Genomic DNA, 22,500 nt, shown 5'->3' with positions numbered 1-22,500 from the left:
CTATTTTCTCCACTGTAATATTTCCGGAATGTGTGGAGGAAGACAGAAACTGACGAAATGACACCACATTTCAATTAGATTTCAGATTAGCTCCCTTGTGATTCAGCTTGTAACTGTTTCATAGCTTTAGGGCGTAGAGTACAGTTTACAGGCAGATGATATGTTGTTTAAAAATTATTTTTAATAACTGCATGAACAGGATTTATGGAATATTTCATTTGTCTGCTTAAAAGAAAAAAAAATTATCTTAAAATGTGGAATTGTGATGTTGCTTGAAAAGAATTCAGAAAACGTGGTCCTTTTGAAATATTGATTTCAAATTTTAGCGCAGGGCCAGCACTTTCGGGTACTTATTTTATCGACCCCAAAATTGAAAGGTTAAGTCGACCCCGGTAACATTTGAACTCAGAGCGTGAAAACGGACGAATTACTGCGAAGCATTTTGACTGGCGTGCTAACAATTCTGCCAGCTTGTCGTTCTAGTCCTTTTGAAAAAAGTAAAACGAACTGAACTTTAGAGGTAGAGTGAAGGGAAAAAATTACGTAAAAAAATATGAATGAAAAGAGAGTTAGATAGACATAGACATAAGTAGAAGGCGTGAAAGATAGACTGAGAGTAGAAAAGACAGAGAGATAAAGGGAGAGACAGACAAACAGACAGACAGACAAACAGACAGACAGACAAACAGACAGACAGACAGAAAGAGAGTAGGGTTTAAGAGAAGCAAAATGAATAATGAACAAAAAAAGGCATTGGAGGGGTTATACATACCCTGCACGCAGATATATTTTTTCGCACATTATAGTGAGGCTTACAATGCATTACTTACCCACGCTTTTTAATTGAACTGAATCAAGCTTTGTAAGTGTTTGACTAAAAGGGGATTAACAACCTAAATAGATGACAGCTTAAAGTAGACTTGATCGATGTTTAAGTCAACGCATAAGAGTAAAATTTGCATATGACTAAAATGATTATTTAAATAATAATCATGACTAGGAAAAAAAATTATGAACAAAATGAAATACTTAGAGAAAATATTGCATAGAATTTGAGAAGTGTTTTTAACGTCTTTCAGTCATGGCAGGTGAATCAAACGTACTGCAGTTCATTGAAGGATATAAATAATACGACCACTTGCTTATCGGGAAAATTGTAAGTACGATTTATAAAAAAATTTTATATATTCTTTTTAAGTATCACCACTATAGGTATTTATACTCCAGGGTAATTAAGAAATCAATTCATAAATAAACGAATTACACCAGCAATCAAATATGTAAAAGTTGTTCATGTATGTCACAAACTTGCCCATCATTTCTGGTCAGATGTCGGAGTTAGGATTTGGATGACTGTTATTTACTGCTGTCGTACTCGAATAGGAGATAATCCCCACGCAACAGATAAGAGTAGTCACCCCCGCTTTCATTAGAAATTTTAGTTGAATTTCATAAAAAATTATGTCACAATGTTACTATCTAACGGTTTAGAATTATATAATTGTGGCTCTGTTAATGAGAGAGATATATCAATATTAATGTTAGTGTTAATGATAAAAAATATCGTTGATCGTTCTAATACGTGCAGTTATGCAGAAACGCCAGTTTTACGCACCAAACGAATAAGAAGGCACCGGGTCAAGTATTCCCCTATTTATTACAGTCAACTTATTTCGCTGGTTTCAAACACTCTAGATAAAATAATAGAGCGATTTGGAGTTTTTTGGATTAGAGCGATTTGGACCTTTCCTTGAACGTGCAGGGTTAACTGCAGTGGCTAAACGTCCGTGGATGTTGTCAACTTCAGCATCTTGTTAGGTGGAGAGTGATTCACCAAATACATTCTTGGAAATGCATAATATCTATAGTGACAATTGCATTCATTTTGGCAGTTCCAACCGGGTATCTAGAATAGAGTCTGCATAAGTAGGTACTTTATTTTTCCTTGTAGTGTGCAATATTTGCAAACCATTTTGTCTAAAGCGTAGTAACTAACTCTAAGACTCTACATGTTGAAAAACATCAATATTTTTCAGGGTTTAATGAAGGCTGAAAGAGTCTCATAGACACACACATAGACACCTACAAACACACATACACACACGCGTGCGGGCGCACACACACACACACACACACACACACATTCTTGCTGCATCAACCAAACTCGCAAAGATCAATGCATATTAGAGGTAGAAATAAGAAGAATGCTAAAAATGTATGGCTAAACAAGATTATTTGCGCATAGCAAATGGTTTCATGCAAATAATTAAACTCTGCCTTAAACACCTTAGGAAATATTTGGGTATGAAAGATATGAAAACTTAATGCGGTTTTCCATCACACAATACACCCTTCTTCCAGACACACATATATACATACATGAATGCATATGCGTACTTACGCACATTCACACGCACATACGCACACGCACTCATGCACACACATACACACATGCACACTCACACGCACGCACACATGTACACTTACTGTTAATGTCATACGAACTTATGAACTTTCGAGAGAATGTAAAATAATTCTTTTGGGAACTGGATCTCGAAACAGATACAAAGCTATAAATAATAGCATGTAAATAATTTGTTGAAAAACACTTTTTGATGGAAAGATTTGTCTTACTGTAGAAAACATTTAAAGAACGTTTCGTAGTTATTTCTTGCAGTTTTACCAACGAAGTCCGTGTACCATCCGTATCTGTCTGTTGTGTTAAAGTATTGTCGTTCTGCTTTAGTCCAGAGAGAAGTTAATGGAGAATACGCATAATGAAACATGTTCCATATGTAACCGTCCCGTTTAAAGCTAGATTTTAAAATGTGTTCTCTTTTCATAAGAGGGTGCGGAATAACTTGCTGTGGATTTCAATAGTCTTTCTTCTAACAAGTCAATTATCCACGTAGAAATTTTCTCTTTAGCTCGCATGTTGCATGGAAATAGATTGATATGGCGTCTAACAGATCTCGATCGATAAAACACGTTTCTAACGTAACATATAATGATTGAAACACTGAAGATAGTGACTGCTATCGTGTTATTTGGAATATATATATATATATATTTGATTAATAAATTCAAAAGGGGATAAAACTCTTTTACAAGAATTTTATCAAGGAGCCAGTATGTAAAAAAAAAATCATAAGGGAAATTTCTATTCCCAAGAATATAATTATTCGTTTATATTTATATAAAGGGCATTACTAGAAAATATAGTAATAATGCCACACGCTGGACTTCTCAAAATAACCACATTTGGTACCGAATGAGAGGAAAAACAACCAAACAGAAAACGACCAGTTTTTTTAAATGAAAGTTGGTCGTCTTCTGTTTGGTTGTTTTTCCTAGCATTCGGTACCAAATGTGGTTATTTTGAGAAGTCCAGCGTGTGGCATTATTACTATGTTTTCTAGTAATGCCCTTTATATAAATATATATATATATATATATATATATATATATATATATATATATATATATATATATATATATATATATATAATTATATGTAGTATATCTATCTATCTATCTATCTATCTATCTATCTATCTATCTATCTATCTATCTATCTATCTATCTATCTATCTATATATATATATATATATATATATATATATATATATATATATATATATATATATATATATATATATATACATACATATATATATATATATATATATATATATATATATATATATATATATATATATATATATATATATATATACACATACATATATATACATATATATACGTATATATATATATATATATATATATATATATAATACAAAGAATATATATACATGTATACACATATATATGTACATACTTACATATACATGTGTATATATATATGCATATCAGGATACAGGACGTTAGAACAATGAACTACAGACAACGGAACGAACACATAGGAAAACGGAAAGCCACTTGGAATATTCCTTCATCAGCTGCCTCTATTCTAACTTGACGTTTCGATATATATATCTATATATATATATAAATTACAAAATCAAATTGTACGACACGAATATTATAAAAACCATCATTCCAATATATATATATATATATATATATATATATACGTTCCTATATGTATTTATATGTATATATACACATATACGTACATATATGTATATATGTATATATATATATATATATATATGTATGTGTGTGTGTGTGTGTGTGTATGTATGTATGTATGTATGTATGTACGTACGTATATATATATATATATATATATATATATATATATATATATATATATATATATATATATATATATATATATATATATATGTATGTATGTATGAGAAAAAGGATAAATTCAAACATATAATATAGTTCCAATGCATCTTTCATCATTCTGGTTGTTTGGCCTCCTGTAATCGATGTTCAAAGAGTATTAAGATGCTTAACAACAACGGATCATCAAGAAACATTTTATCGCATAAAGTTACGATTATAGACTAAACAGAACAGGAGGATATACGTGGATGGAAGAGTCGCTGAAGTGGTCACAGATGAGTATTGAAAAAAGTTACAGATATGTATGTGTTTATCCTTATTTTTCCTACAGTTGCTCTGTAGTTCATAACTGGTGATACTAGTCAGTATAGCAGTTACTGATCATCTATACAGGAAGCAGACCGATTGGTGATAATCTGTGTGGAGCTCTTAAACATAGCAGTTGCAGTCGAACACCAATGTCTACTCTCCGTTTTTCTGTCTCTCTCACTCTCTCTACTTTTTCCCTCACTATATATATATATATATATATATATATGTATGTATGTGTATATATTTATGTATATATCTGGTATATAGAATAAGTAAACATTTGGCGCAGACAATAGTTATTAACTAGGTAAATGGTCAAAAGACTATTTTGTGAGAAAACGTGTTGTGGAGACCCAATGTTTACTTAAATCATTCAACAATATATTTAAATCACATTATTCATTTCTTACTCAAAATCTTTCCATCGATGCAAAACATAAAATGGATGTGGTACAATAGTGTCTATATATCGTAAGACAGCTGTAGAAACTTTATTTCATGCTTTCATATTCAGTTTGAAATATTTAAATTGCATTCAGATAGTTACGTTGTTAAATGTGTCTTTGCCAAATATTTACTTTACAATTTTGAATCCTACCGTAACTTGTTTTCTTATGAAGTAAAAGAAAGAAGACAGAAACACTCTTATAACTTTAACTGAAAAGGTTACATTTTGAAATTAAAATATATATCAGGAATATGCAATTAACAAGCGAACATAAACACTCGACACATAAAAAGTTTTAAAGAACAAAACTATTCTACAAGGAAAGTAATAAGGAGTGAATACTTTCAATGCACCTCCATTGCTTACATCCCTTTACGTTCCCGCTCGCTCTACAGTAAAGAGCAGAGACTATTTTCCTGTATTTTCAATATAACCAATGCGTTTGGAAGCTGCAGCCATAAGCCGCATATTCTATATATATAGAATATACAAGGAGTTTCAACAAGATGTGGATCATGATCCATGTGCTTGGATATTCTAGAAACAGCTGTAAGAGACTCTATATACTCTCTTACTCTCTTACTTGTTTCAGTCATTTGACTGTGGCCATGCTGGAGCACCATCTCCCTATCTAAAACGCCTTTATGATTTGCTTTTTTTCATTTTTTATTTTAATCCCTCTCTCTCACTCTCTATCTATCTATCTATCTATCTATCTATCTATCTATCTATCTATCTATCTATCTATCTATCTATCGATCTATTTATCTAGCTAGCTAGCTAGCTATGTACTTGTCTGTCAGTCTTTCTGTCTGTCTCTCTCTCTCTCTCTCTAACTCTCTCTCTCTCTCTCTCTCTCTCTCTCTCTCTCTCTCTCTCTCTCTCTATATATATATATATATATATATATATATATATATATATATATATATATATATATATATACCATACTGACGTTGAGTGTGTCTAATGCCATAATATCAGCCTTTTACTGAATTGTATGTTCAATTTAAAGCGTTCAATAAGATTTGTTTATAATGAATTGGAAATAATTTACCTTTAATATTTGGTTATTGATGGATCTTTATAATTTAGTCTCAGCAAAGCACACATTTAATTCAAAAAAATATCAAAATGATGATGACCATGATGACGACGACAACGAAGACGATGATGATGTTACGGAGAAACGAAGACAGAAATAATGTAAGAGTAGGTGAAAGGTTAAGCGAGCTAAACCAGATCGAAAGCAGTAAAAGAATGTATAAGTAGCTATTTGTAAGCATGCGTTGAGACTTATATATCGATATCAGTATTTTATAGTTATGTAACAACACGCACACTGCACGCATGCATAAGCACAGAGCTATCTAATAACAGATAATGTAACATCTACGATTTGCATGATTAGATGTGTATTGTGACAAGTGCACGTCTATGTATCTGCATTATCGGATACATACATACAAGCATACAAATATATATATACGTATATATATGCACACATATATTTATATGCATATCCTCATACATTAGTGACTATATGTATTCATATAGATGTAGGAATATGCATGTGTGTATGTATATATGTATACATATATATATATATATATATATATATATATATATATATATATATATATATATATATATATATATGCTTATATATATATGTATATATATATATATATGTATATATATATATATATATATATATATATATATATATATATATATATATATATATATATATATATAGTGAGAGAGAGAGAGAGAGAGAGAGAGAGAGAGATAAATAGATAGATAGATAGATAGATAGATAGATAGATAGATAGATAGATAGACACAGAAACTTACATATATATTCCTATGTATCTATGGTGGTATGCATTTTTGTGCGTGTGCGATAGCGTGCATGTAGGTGTATAGGTGTAGGTGAGACTTCTGTGTGATTTTCCATTCACACCTACACCCTATAATCAATCATTCATTCAGTGCATATATTATAATACGTTTAATTAATTATGTAGTAGTTAGAGTTAGAAGTTATGTCAATGTAACCTAGAAACATGAGCTGATCAATTTTTTCTGACATTTGATCCGCTAACACTAATTTAGAATGAATTTTGTTTCGGAGAGAAAACACGGAAAGCATTTTCTATGAATCTTAACTGAAATACCATATCTGTACCAAATAGTGGCTTTTAATGAGTAGATTTATATCGACCAACAAGCGACCCAAATATATCTCTAATGATTGAACTACGAATGTGTGTATGCTCACCATTCTGCATGCTTGTCTGTTGATTTGAGACGTACGAATAAAACTTGAAATTGTTATAGACAATATAGAAAGGAGATTGTGTGGCGTTCATACGATTTTAACAAACAAGAACATTACTCACGTCTGTGAAGTAATGCAACTTTATTTCATAACATTATAATGTCTTTTCCTTCTTGAGCCTAAAGACTTATACATTTGATTACCTGGTTTCCATAGCCTTTAAATGACCAAAATACAACACTCTCCCTGAACTGGACGCCAGTCCATTGCAAGATGGAAAGTTAGTAATTTTGAGGAAACAGGACAAGTCGAATACAATGATACTTGTGCTTGGCCGCTACTTGATTTTATCAACTCTGAAGTGATGAAAGACAAAGATGACAATTTCAGGATTTGAATTCAGACCGTAAAGAGCCAGACAGATGCAGCAAATCACTTTATCCCATGCGCTAATAATGCAGCCAACTCTGCCCTAGCTATCACCTGTACTTTCACATATAAACTCTTTTCATTTGCATTTTCTGTTAGTATTTTACCAACTGAATAAGCAGGATCGTTAGCATAGCGGACAAAATGCACATTTGTATTGATTCTGGCTTTACATTCTGTGTTCAAAATTCACCAAAGTCGACTTTGCCTTTAATTGCCTCGGAGTGGATAAAACATAGTCAAGAGCAGGCGTTGATGTAAGCGAAAAAGCCCTTTCTCCAAATTTCAGGGCCTGTCTATATCAAAGACCATCATATTAACAAAGACCATCATATTAACCTATTAGGTATTGCTATTAAACTATAACTATGAAGGGCAACGAGCTTGCGATATCTTTATCACACCGGAGAAAATGACTAGTGGCATTTCTTCCGGCTCTTTACTATCTCAACTCAAAGCCTCACAAGGCTGACTTTGTCTCTCATCCTTTCGAAGTCGATAAAATAAGTATCAGTTGAGAACAGGGGTCGTTGTAATGAACTTACCGCTTCCCTCAAAATTTGTGACCAAAAGCCAAAATTAAAAGGAATTACTTAACTATGAATGTTTGTGTGTTGAATGCAAGTTTGTACAGTTTGCATGCAAACAGACTTCGGACCTTTTTTTAGAAAATAAGGAAATGAGATTTTTGACGTTCAAACCATTTTCTACAGGAACATTAGTCATGAGTGAGAAGTACTACAACTATCACCTGTATTTTGCATACCTCACTCCCTCTCTCCATCCTCCTCCTCCTCTTCCTCCTCCTCTTCCTCCTCCTCTTCCTCCTCCTCTTCCTCCTCCTCCTCCCCTCCCTCCCCACCCTCTCAAAACCGTATATGAAGTGTTCTTTGTCTGCGTATTTTAATAAATTTACTCCCCTCTTTCCAGCGGTATTAAAGTCTTGTTCTTTTGTCATCACACAGTGACTATATGTATATTACGAAAAAAAGACAAAGAAAATTATTTAACACATCTTTAATTATACGTTACAGTTGTTTCCGTCTCATCTATATTTGCAACACCAGTTTAGGCAAAAATTCTAAATAAAAATGCCAGACATTAGTGAGGCACTTCATCAGACTTGCAGCGAAGATGTGATGTCACATTGTGCATCCTTCACACCTTGTTCGGAATATATCGAGCGGAAATAAAAAAGAAAAGAATTAAAAGTGTGGATATGGGACGACTAAGTGGGGTCGATATTATGAGGGGGGGGATCACTAGGATGAATAAGCGTAAGAAGAGGAAGGAGAAAGAATATGAACAGAAGAGGACGAAAATGAAGGAAGAGAGGAAGATTTTTCTTTCTCTATCTATTTCTCTCTTTTCAACCCTTCCTGTCGAAGAACGTAAGTCCGAAATGTCAAAGGCATTTCCATTCTTCTATAGAGTCAAACTGCTTGTTGTTCCCTCACGTGTTCTTGTCTTGTCTTTTCTGTTCTGTAGGTTTGAACTATATATATATATATATATATATATATATATATATATATATATATATATATATATATATTTGTTTTGCAAGATTTTTACCCACTCTATAGGAGCAAATCATGGAACACCATTGAAAGGATTAAGAAGAAAATAGGGAAGGCCAGGTCATGGTATGATAGCCATAAATACCAGAGCGTCATGTTCGTCGACACCACTCCTAGAGGCGAACTGGCGTACCGCTTTAGAAGGGCCCTAGACAAACTTAAGCTAAGAATTAAGGTTGTGGAAAGGCCAGGCAACCCTATCAAATCCCTTATCAGTAGAACATACCCTTTTAGTAGAACCCCCTGCACTGATAGGAACTGTACCGTATGTAGATTTAGCCCACAAACGAACTGTAAAACCAGAAATGTAGTCTATAGTATAAGATGTACAGAGGGGCGATGCAGTAACAAGACAACATATGTAGGCGAAACTGCAAGGAGCATAGGGGAGCGGACAAATGACCATTGGAGGGAACTCAAGGAAGGGAAGAGCTCATCACTTCTGTACCAGCACGCTGAGCAAGAACATAGAGGCTCACTTAACAACATAGACATTAAAATCTTATCCACACATAGCAGAGACGCTGCACTTAGACAAATTACGGAAGCTACACACATAATAGAAGATAAACCTAGCCTGAATAGGAAGCTAGAATGGAACACTAACACACACCCCTAACAAACCACAAACCACAACATATGACAATACGTTCCCCATAAACCAATAACAATATGAATAAAATATAATACAATACATAGATAAACAAACGGAATTAAATACTACATACGTTAACAAAATTTAATTAAATACAAAAAAAAAGTAGATATAAACACATGGACAAATAAATAAATAAAAACAAAAACAAACGAACATGTATTAACAGAGGATATAGATGATACAGACACTCCCCATACACACACATGTACTTACAAAAACATAGACACATTGAAGGATACGCATGCGTAGACACATACAATAGGAATGCAAAATACAAAATGGCTGACAGTTAGCAAGGTGAGACACACATAAGAAAGAAGAAAGCAAAGGACCACTGATGAGGTCACAGAAGTGTGACGAAAGAACTCTGGCCGAAATAGGAATAATGTAATATAAGGTAATATAAAGCTGAAGCAAATTAACACCAAATATACAGTACGTGTGTTTTTATTGGCTAAACTGGCAATATGACCATCCCCAAGTACAACAACATATATATATATATGAAAGAAGGTTTGAAAATGCACTTATTTTAAAGATATTTATTTACTTAACCGGTTTCACTTTTTTAGAAAAAGATTATCAAAAGTCTTTGAGAATAATAAAAAATGTTAAAAAACAGTTTGAATATTAAAATGCATATATACATTCTTTGATGATAATAAGAGCAATATATTTAAAGTATAAAGCTTTGTATGAACTTTGTAGTGTTACATACTGAGAACGTGTGATAACAGTATGTAACACTACAAAGTTCATACAAAGCTTTATACTTTAAATATATTCCTCTTATTATCATCAAAGAATGTATATATGCATTTTAATATTCAAACTGTTTTTTAACATTTTTTATTATTCTCAAAGACTTTTGATAATCTGTTTCTAAAAAAGTGAAACCGGTTAAGTAAATAAATATCTTTAAAATAAGTGCATTTTCAAACCTTCTTTCATATATATTTCCACTCGTACGGTATTCCACAACTTTACTTTATTATATATATATATATATATATATATATATATATATATATATATATATATATATATATATATATATATATATATATATATATATATATATATATATATATACATATATACACACACACACACACACATATATATATATATATATATATATATATATATATATATATATATATATATATATATATATATATATATATATGTATATATATATATATACATATATATACATATGTTTATATATATACATATATATATATATACACACACATACATCCACACACATGTATACATGCATACATACATACATGCACACATTACGCATGAATATCATGTCAACTAAATATCGGAACGTGCCATATCATCAGTTTTAGCCTATTTGGTATCGTCGGTCACGCGTTCTCCTTCCTCCACCTGAAGCTGTGACATTTCTCTCTGCTTGGTAACCATATGGCATTTTAATTTATCTGTAGCTTGTACGAAACAACTGCTAGTGGAAGAACAGAGAAAATTATATTTGAGCAGCAAAGTATTCCTAAAATGCACACGATAAATAGTAAGGGAACATAAGTACACATATACCAACGAACCCACTTTGTGCTGGAACGATGTGGAGTGTTATATCAACACTCTATCATAATACAGACGTGCACACACACACACACACACACACACACACACACACACGTGTGTGTGTATTTACAGTTGCATGCACATAATAAAAGTGTTTGTATATGAACATGTGTATATAAGAATTGTGTACATATACGTTCATATCACACACAATCATTCAAAAAAAATATGAGTATTTATAAGTGTTTATATTGTAGTCTTAATATATCTCTGTATAAGCGATGTATATAAATATATATATATATATATATATATATATATATATATATATATGTGTGTGTGTGTGTGTGTGTGTGTGTGTGTATGTATATATGGATATAAAGATACACACATATGCACATATTTAAATATACATGTATGAATACACACACAAACAGATACAGATTCACATTCACACTCGCACACACCTATATGTATGCCAATGTATAATATTCCTGTGAGTTAGAAATTGCTAAGTCAATATGATATCACAGAAAGCACTAGCGTGTCATTAGGTCAGATGCTACATGAATATTGCATGATGGCAGATGCTTCCAATGACTTGTTATTCTGTGGTTTCCACTTAGTTGTACAATTTCTCTGTTTCAGCAACGATAAAACTGAATAATTAGTGAGTCTCCAATGTCCAGTTTACACTTTATACTCAAAGGTCTCTCTTAAAAGTGGTGTAGTGGCTACGCATTCGTAGATCTCATCCCCAAACTTCGGCATACCTCTTACTTGGATATGAGCATCAAAACAGCAAATTTATCTAGTTCAAAGTCTACCTTCCAACACTTCTAAATTCAAGTACTTCAATCTGTCACCTTCAGAACTTCTACAACCACCAACAGTTCTTCAATCCTATCTTTTCCAGCATCGAGCATAATTTATACAGGATGTCCACAAAGTCTAGGTACATGGAGTAAATAAAATCATAACATAAACAATTATGACATATAAAGGTGAAACATCTTGGAGCATTGCGGAACGACTAAACGAACATATGAGACAATATGACGACAAAAAACAGTCCTCCATACTCTACCAGCATGCCAAAAACCAGCATGGAGGCAACTTGGGTTAACTTGACATCCGCATCTTATCCAAGCACCCAAAAGACCCAACTCTAAGACAAATACGGGAGTATGTCCTTATAAATGAAACTTCCCCAATACTAAATAGGAAATATACATAGATATCATACCCCCATACCCACATTTTACACAAGTAAAATAGAACAGTTAATGGGCTTTTATGCAGATAGATGTATGTATGTCTGTGTGTTTGGGTGTGTGTGTGCATGCACATGCATGTATATGTAAACCAACAGATCTACATACAGACGGGTAGGTACATAGGGTATATGAACAGACAACCACATACGCAAATAGAGACTGAAACACATGACCACATATACACACACACTTGTCCACACATATGAAGATGTACACCCATACATACAAACATGGTACATAGCAGCCAACAAAAAAATTATTCTATACAGTGGACTCGTTCATATGAAAAAGAAGGAAAAAAGTGTATTAAATTAATCAGTATTACCATGGTAATTAATAATGTAGAAGTAAATATATGTTGGCACTCCGTCGCTTACGACGTCGAGGGTTCCAGTTGATCCAATGAACGGAACCACCTGCTCGTGAAATTAACGTGCAAGTGGCTGAGCACTCCACAGACACGTGTACCCTTAGCGTAGTTCTCGGGGATATTCAGCGTGACAGTGTGACAAGGCTGACCCTTTGGATTACAGGCACAACAGAAACAGGAAGTAAGAGTGAGAGAAAGTTGTGGTGAAAGAGTACAGCAGGGTTCGCCACCATCCCCTGCCGGAGCCTCGTGGAGCTTTAGGTGTTCTCGCTCAATAAACACTCACAACGCCCGGTCTGAGAATCGAAACCGTGATCCTATAACCGCGAGTCCGCTGCTCTAACCACTGGGCTATTGCGCCTCCACTTGTAAACATATATACTGATTATATTAAACAACTAAAAACTAATGATACTCAGATGATAGTTTAACAAGCTTGGCGCCTGCTGTCGCAGCTGTAACTGTCGCTGCTGCTGCTACTTTTTCTGCTACTACTACTACTACTACTACTACTACTGCTGCTGCTGCTGCTGCTGCTACCGCTACATTGAGGGGACACCAGGAAGTGCCCTCCACACTTGCTGGTGGAAAAAGGAATATCTGTTCTCGACCAAGGTTGCTTAGCTTTTACCTCATATATGAGCATGCATAATTTAGGTTTTAATCTTGACGTTCTCACTTGTTCTTTTAACTGCATAATTAGTGAGTGGTTGGTGTCCAAAGCATTCTTTTGTTTAATGTCACTATTTATAATGTGTGAAGGCGGAGCGCTGGCAAAAACGTTAGCACGCCAGGCAAAATGCTTAGCGGCATTTCGTTTGTCTTTACGTTCTGAGTTCAAAATCCACCGAGGTCAACTTTGCCTTTCATCTTTTCGGAGTTGATAAAGTACAAGTTGAATGCTGGGATCGATGTAATCGACTTAGCCCCAGGCACAGAATTGCTGGCCTAGTGCCAAAATTTGAAATCAATATCTATACTGTGTTTGTACTTACGACAAATAAGAGATCAAGACCAATAAAAATGTACAGTAAATTGTAGACTAATTGTGATATAATAAACACAGACAATTAACGCACTACTGTACTTGTTTATTCAATGGGTTTTATTATCCAATGCGGAAAGCTCTGTAGAAAAGGCGGTTAGATTTCTGTAACGCGAGGCTAATACACACTTTAAATATCAGCTAAAGTATAAGGAAATACAAAACAATCACACTTTACTGCCGTTTATCTATCTATCCATCGATCGATCTTTATCGAAATTTCACGTAATATATCATTGATGTAGGTTGCCCATTTAATTGCAAAAAGTTACCTCGATGCGAGTTCATATCTGCAACAAATGGCTGCAATACATAACTAGCGAATGACTTGCTGTTTTGCCATTAGTCCAAATTGACACATAAGCATAGGTTAGAGATGTGACAAACAATTTGAAGCTGGAATGTTCAAGGGCAGCTAAAGCGTTGTTACAAGATTTATAAATACATATGCTATAATGCCTTTCACTAACACGACAAAAAGAAAAAACTAATTATCATCACCACTGGCACTATTCATACCAGTATTATCACTACTTTCTTCACAAGTGCAAGAGCCTCTTTGTATTGCGTTTATGGTTATCTGAAAATTAATTCATTAGTCAAAACGTTAAAAAAGTTGAGAAACAGTTTTCTACATGTACTAGGGGCCATACTATTCCCTATTTTTCTCCATCGCACAGAATAGATTCTTACTTTTATACTCAATCAAGACTACTTATAAGCCCTACGCAAAACACTCATGGTAGCTTAAACAAGCAAACAAGAACATTCCAAAACCTGAAGAATCTTAGCTACTACCAATTATCAACAAGCATTTCGACTCTATTTCTTGCTACACACTCATATAAAATATTGAACACCTCCTTAAATCATCAAACAGCCAAATATTTAGCTAGCAAATTAGCTTTCACATCTCAAAACCTATGGAATATTCGAAAGCAACAGATTCAAGAATTTACTATTTCCCAAATGAACTACCATAAGGAACACATTCTATTCTTTTATTCTCTGCTTATACGAGTTTCTCTCATGTCAAAATATACACCACGATATATTCAAATAACATCACACTTAGAAACTTTCATAATTTTCCAGATACTACTGTTTCTTAACTACTATATCTGTATCAATCAAGTAGAAATGTGAATGCAAAATAACAAAGCAGCATCTACCAAACATCTCTACTTTTACCGGCAACATTAGAGAAGAGGAAACATGACCAAGTACCATTCTGCTGTTCCATATAGTATCCCTTCTTCCCCTTCCTTCACATTGTCATTCAAAATCTAATAGATGTATGCATCGGTTGTTGTATCAAAATGGTTGGACTGTGCAACACAAAGTGGTCTGTGTGTTGTGTACTGGACATATAGAGGATTTACTATATTTCAAGCAATGCAGGTTAGACAATGTTCTGACGTGGCCAGGTTTCTGTATGATTGGGCCGTCTGGTTATAGAAATCAAGCAGTTGTTTAGTGGGGTACATACAGATACGAAGATGTTTCATCCATTCGTCGCTCTAGACTTTCTTAAAGTTATCTTTATAGAAAAGTATTCTTAACTTTGTTTTAATGTTGTGGGCGTTGCATCTGTTACTTGTTGCATACAATAGTATGTACAATATAGAATTTAAACAGAACACATAGATAGATTTTCATATAGTTTACTGGTGGTTAACCTGGTTAACTGGGAACTGAATGGAGAATTTAGCTTTACGTGTAAAACAAAGTGATACACATAAATCGTACCATTGGGATATACAAGGAACTGTCCTCTACGTGTTCTTGATGACCTTAAAGACTATATAGATAAGAAACAACAAGTCTTACATTACCTTCTTTATGCCAACCTGAAGGAAATTTCGAGATTGTCTTCAGGCCTATGATGTGAGCATTTTGTTCCTCTCCTACCTATTTCGATTTCATTTCACTCGATTCGGTCCCCCAAATATTCCCCACTCATTATATAATGCCAGTTTCTATCATTGCATTTTGTAATATGACAATGTCATCATGAAGCATCTGTAGGTACGAGTTCCACTGGTTGCTCCCAATGTTTTCTCAAATATATACTCTTCATTTTTGCACGTGATTCTTTGTTTAGAATGTAAATGTTTCAGAAAAAATTCTTTCTATTTAACTTTCTTCCACGTATATCTATTTCCTTTACATAACAATTTCTAATTGGATTGTAAATACTCTATTTCTTAAATATGTTTACACTAACTTTTTAAATATGTGATGTCTAAAATAGTTTCATTTGCTATATTAAACAAGTTATACAGTTACAATTTACATTTTTATGACTACTCTTTGATTACAGTTTCAATGAACACCATAACAATGTTTCATTAACAATGTCAAAACATATAGAGTTGTCTCTTGTACTTGCCAAAGAAAATGAAAATAGTATTACTCATAGACTGATATTTTTGCTTTGGCATACATACTAACATTTTTCAAGGAAGCATTTTGATGATCCATACACTGAGTGAATTATTTATTGGCATAATTCTAATAACTTACAATTAAGATGCGAATATAGGTGATTGATAGAAATAATCAACTGAAGAAAGATAGAAGAAATAGTTAAGGAAGAAATTCATTCCTTTATTTTAACTTTCCTAGTTAATAGATCCTATGTGAGATATGTAATTTAAAACGGGAAATATCTTTAATAAGTTCACACTTTTGGGAAATCGTTTGATTACATGAAACCACAATTTAATGTTTTGCAAATTTAACACTTTGTGACGTGTCTAATTAGTAGCAAAGTAAAATAATGATTGCAATCTATTTCTATAGAGCTCTTGTTTAGCAAAGGGATTTTCAAAATGGCTGTCTTATACGCGCATGTTGTTACTTTCGTTTCTCTTAAACATATTAAATTAAATTTGGCTTCGCTGCCAATGCTTTTAGTGCAGAAAGATAGATTTATTATACAAGAACGCAAAACGAAAAACAAAAAAAGAGAAGGAATGCAAAAAATTGACTTAAAGTATGAACGCATAGAGCCGTATATTCAATGAAAATCTTCCGAGTTAGGTTGCATGCATAATGCAAGCATGTATCGTACAATGGGAATCAGCCAAATTTACTTTAAAAAAACAACAAAAGTTATGAGGAAAGAAAACAAGACGCGCATGCAAAATAATGATTTTCTGAATCGTTATTTAGGCATGCCGCCGCAGAGCTTTAGGAAAGGGAAAACAGAAAAATTGCCGTTATGCCTTTTTCTAGCACTTCATTGCGTACACTACTTTAAAAAAATAATATAAGAAGACGGAAATAAAAAAACGTAATGGATTTCTTGCATAGGCATGGAATAGGAGATTACGAAATATATTATTTTACGTATCCTTATTAGCTTTATTCAAAACATAGCCGAGTCGATAGAGCACCGTGTAAGTAAAAGGTTAGAGCCTTGTATATACATATATATATATATATATATATCAACGTTTCTAATGTCATTCACCTTTAAGATGAAGGATGCTGCTTGCGGGAGAATTTAGCTGCTATTTCTAACCATTCAAGTAACCGATGAGAAGCCTCTTCATTGATTAGCGATTGCGTTGTTGTCTCGTCGGCGTTGACCGAAAACACATGACTGTCAATTCACTTACTCCATCTAGCTGCACATTTCTACTGCAAAATAGCGCTATAAAATCGCTAAGTCATCATCTTGACATAAATTGGCAAAAAGATAAACTCTGTCTAGCTAATGTGTGTTTGATACACTTCGCGTAGATGAAGTGTTGTGTAGTGGTGCTTCGACAAATTAAATATTTATGATACTGCAATCTAAGAGCTTTACTAACGCATTCAATAGAAAATTCAATAAAATATGACATAAAACAACGACAGGGTCAATTGCTTGACCTTTCATGGCCAGTAGTCTGCATAAATAGAGATAAACCTTATTGGCTTCAATGCAAGGTGAACCAAAGTTGTGATGATGATTATGATGATGATGACGACGTCGACGACGAAGACGATGGTGATGATCATGACCATGATGATACTTTTGTTTTTCCAGTGTCATTAGTTGAGTAAATTAAACGACTACATTTGAAACAAGTATGGGTTGCAGTCCCCGAGTTTATCACTTTTGCTACAGCTCTTACAAAACATTGAACTGAAAGTTATTGATTTTTTTAATAAGTAAAACAGAAAAAGATGGAGCACGCCGTTTACAAATTACGCTGGCGCAATTGATATCAGTAAAATTATTTCGACAAGTTCGTTATTTTCTGCAAGTTTTTTCGATCGTATTCACTGAACATCAATTCACCAACATAAGTATGAATGAAGAAACTTATGCAACATCATAAAAGTTATGATATGATTAATTGTTTCTAGACTTGATTTAATGCTATTTTGATTAATAACTTCTAGACAGAAGATATGGATTCATTCAGGTTAGAGATATTCTTATGTAGAATTAATATTAATATTTAACATTTAAGAAAATATCGAAAATAAAATTATTATATTCTTCTAATGAAGGGCGGCGTTTTGACGGAATCGTTAGCGCGCCGGGCAAAATGCCTAGCAGTGTTTAGTGCATCTGTAGGTTCTGAGTTTAAATTTCGCCGAGGTCGATTTTACTTTTCATCCTTTGGGAGTTGATAAAATAGGTACCTGTTGAATCGATGAAATCCACTTATCTCCTTCCCTAAAATTACTGGCCTTGTGTCAAGATTTGAAACCCAAATGTTCTTACAGTAGAAACAGTCTTTGCTTTTTTAAGGAGATGTAGGATCAATTGGCATACTTCCAGCGCAAGATTAGTGCTTAGTTTATCTACCCTTGAATGGTAACAATAAGCTTAACATCAGCGAAATTCGACTCCAATGTAATGCCCCCGCCCCCGGCAGAAAGAATCTTTTTACCATGGAGGTCTTTGTGGATAGTGGTTTAGCCTGTTCTCTACAACTAAGCCATTACCTGCATCGCTTAACATTTTCATAAAAAATGCACTTCTTATCACCAGTCACTAATCTCTTCAAAAGTAGTGAGATACGTTCACGAGAGTGAAGAAATGAGCAGATGTTCACATCAGATTTTTGGTTGGCTTATGTCAAATCATTGGGAACCCATTTTCCGAGTTTGGGCACTTTGCCAAGCTGTTGAAGATGGCAGTGAACTGCTGAATGGCTTGAATTAAACTTATTTGCCAATTCTTCAACTGACACAGCATTATCCTTCTCAAACCCCGACAAAAGAAGCTCATCGTCGAATTTAACAGGGCGTCCATAAAGAACATGAACATTTTTGCTTACTTCTGCTGCACTGTTTCTCTTTTTCAACGCGTAAAGCATTATGTGTCTTAAATGCTCCTTCGATACATCCATCTTTGAGGGGCTTATTTTAGTAATTAATTCAGTCAGATTATTTTGTAAAAAGAAATTATATTGCGATAAAGGTTTCCAAATTCGTATGCGCATCAATCAATATCATTTCACATTTTAAAATACTGTAAAAATTTGATAGAATTTAAATGCACTTTGTTGAAGATGGCAGTGAACTGCTGAATGGTTTGAATTAAACTTATTTGCCAATTCTTCAACTGACACAGCATTATCCTTCTCAAACCCCGACAAAAGAAGCTCATCGTCGAATTTAACAGGGCGTCCATAAAGAACATGAACATTTTTGCTTACTTCTGCTGCACTGTTTCTCTTTTTCAACGCGTAAAGCATTATATGTCTTAAATGCTCCTTCGATACATCCATCTTTGAGGGGTTTATTTTAGTAATTAATTCAGTCAGATTATTTTGTAAAAAGAAATTATATTGCGATAAAGGTTTCCAAATTCGTATGCGCATCAATCAATATCATTTCACATTTTAGAATACTGTAAAAATTTGATAGAATTTAAATGCATGATATTTCGGGCATAATTTATAGGATGACCTGATACGTTCATACGTTCACAGATATATTCTGTTCAGAAAACACTGTAAATGAAACGACTCCATAACATGTACACCTCTTGTGTATATACTTCGATGGAATTTGCATTGAATTTGAACACCTTGCATTACAAGAGCCTAGTCAGTCCCGTCGGCAACTTAGATTTGTTTTTAGACTTAGTTTCAGACTTAATTTTTAACTTACAACTAACTAACGCTATAAGAAATTATGTAACTGAAAGTTCTAATGTGTCTATACAAGATCGCTCGACCTGCTAAATGTAGATACTGTTGTTGCTGGCACTCTGTCGCTTACGACGTCGAGGGTTCCAGTTGATCCGATCAACGGAACAGCCTGCTCGTGAAATTAACGTGCAAGTGGCTGAGCACTCCACAGACGCATGTACCCTTAACGTAATTCTCGGGGATATTCAGCATGACACAGTGTGACGAGGCTGAACCTATGAATTACAAGCGCAACAGAAACAGGAAGAAAGAGTGAGAGAAAGTTGTGGTGAAAGAGTACAGCAGGGCTCGCCACCATCCCCTGCCGGAGCCTCGTGGAGCTTTAGGCGTTTTCGCTCAATAAACCCCCACAACGCCTGGTTTGGGAATCGAAACCGCGATCCTATGACTGCGAGTCCGCTGCCCTAACCACTGGGCCATTGCGCCTCCACAAATGTAGATACTAAATCCACCTTAATACACAACCGACCATCTTACAAAAGGAATGTCAAAATGGAAAATACTGACATAGAACACATTTGATCATATTTTCGCTCATTCATCATTCAGTGGTGACAGAACAACAGCAAAAAAGAACATGATTACCACAACGTACCAGCCTTTGCACCTTCAATAGAAATGTGGCAGTTTGGGTGAGAAATCTATATTTCTGTTTACTTGTATCTAATTTATCTTTCATTTGTGCTTTGTTTAACTCTTGTCATGATCAACTTCACAATCAGTAATTCTGGAGTCAATAATTAATGAAATATATTAATGAAAGCCGAACATTTATTATTATTATTATTATTATTATTATTATTATTATTATTATTATTATTATTATTATTATTATTATTATTATTATTATTATTATTATTATTATTATTATTATTATTATTATATATGCGTGTGTGTATGTAATAAAATTAGAATGATGTCGCGGAAGAATCAATAGAGCATTGGGTAAAATGCCTTGCGATATTTGGTTATGGCTCTGAGTCCAAACTTTGCCGTATCGACCTTGCTTTCTTTCTTTCTTTCAAGGGTCGATAAAATAAGAGGATTTTAATACCAAGATCGATATAACCTATAATCGATGGTTCCCACCCGAACGAAATCAATGGAGCTGATGACCTGTTACTGGATACTTTTAATCACGAAAAGTTAACTATATTTATTTTCCTTAGTACAAGTATAAATAGCTTTTATAATAATGGTTTCAAATTTTGGCACAGGGCCAGCAATTTTGTAGGAGGGGCTAAAACGTTTATATCGCTCACAGTGTTCAAATGGTACTTATATTATAGACCCCGAAAGGATGAAAAGTAAAGTCAACCACGACGGAATTTGAACTTAGAACGTAGAGGCGGACGAAATGCCGCTAAGCATTTTGCCCAGCGTGCTAATGGCTTTTCCAGCTCGCCGCCTTAATAGCTTTTATGATAATAACGTTTAGATATTTGATAAAGCTTGAGAATCAAACATTCTCGTTTCACTTTATTAATTAATACATGGGTCAACAAGGAGCTTCTTATGGCCGCAAAACTTGCGATAAATAGTAGCTGAATCTCTCCCAAATTATGAACACAATTATTTTATATAAGAACAGAATAGACTGCATGATGTCTTGGACCTAGCATAGTCTTTTCCAAGAAGCGGGACACTGGAGACGTGACACATCAAAAAGCGGGTCGCACTACTAAGAAGAAAATCAAGGTAATTTTCCATTTAGTTGTGCCTTCCAGAAAGTCTTGAGGGCCGCTGTTTCCCAGACACTCTTAGAAGAGAATGAGATCATGAGACTGCCAAGTTGGAAACCTCAATAACAATCCTGTTTTGCATGGTTTATTAAATGCAAGTATTTTGTAGTATCAAGTTTAGAAGACTGATCCTGTTTAGAACATCAATTCACACCGGAGATAGGTTTGATTGTTTTTTAATGTTTCCAGAGTCGACAAAGAATACAAGATGAGATTCTAGTTGCAAAATCTGAAGCCTTATGTCACTGGAAAATGTATATTTGATATTAAGATATGCATACTTAACTGACACAGTTAACATGTTTCTATGGTGTATAGTGTTACATGTTTAAATGATACAGTGTTCCATGTTTAGATATTACAGTATTACA

At 33.8% G+C, this 22,500-nt stretch overlaps 1 protein-coding gene across 2 annotated transcripts in view; it reads right to left on the bottom strand.

Annotated features, from left to right (window-relative positions):
• Positions 1 to 22,500, bottom strand: part of LOC106880363 (uncharacterized) — a 284,933-nt gene that overhangs the window by 48,212 nt on the left and 214,221 nt on the right. The window lies entirely within an intron of this gene.

This window comes from Octopus bimaculoides, chromosome 13 (genome assembly GCF_046866305.1).
Source record: "Octopus bimaculoides isolate indiv1 chromosome 13, ASM4686630v1, whole genome shotgun sequence".
NCBI classification, from domain to species: Eukaryota; Metazoa; Mollusca; class Cephalopoda; order Octopoda; family Octopodidae; genus Octopus; species Octopus bimaculoides.
This window is presented reverse-complemented; position numbering and strand designations above follow the sequence as displayed.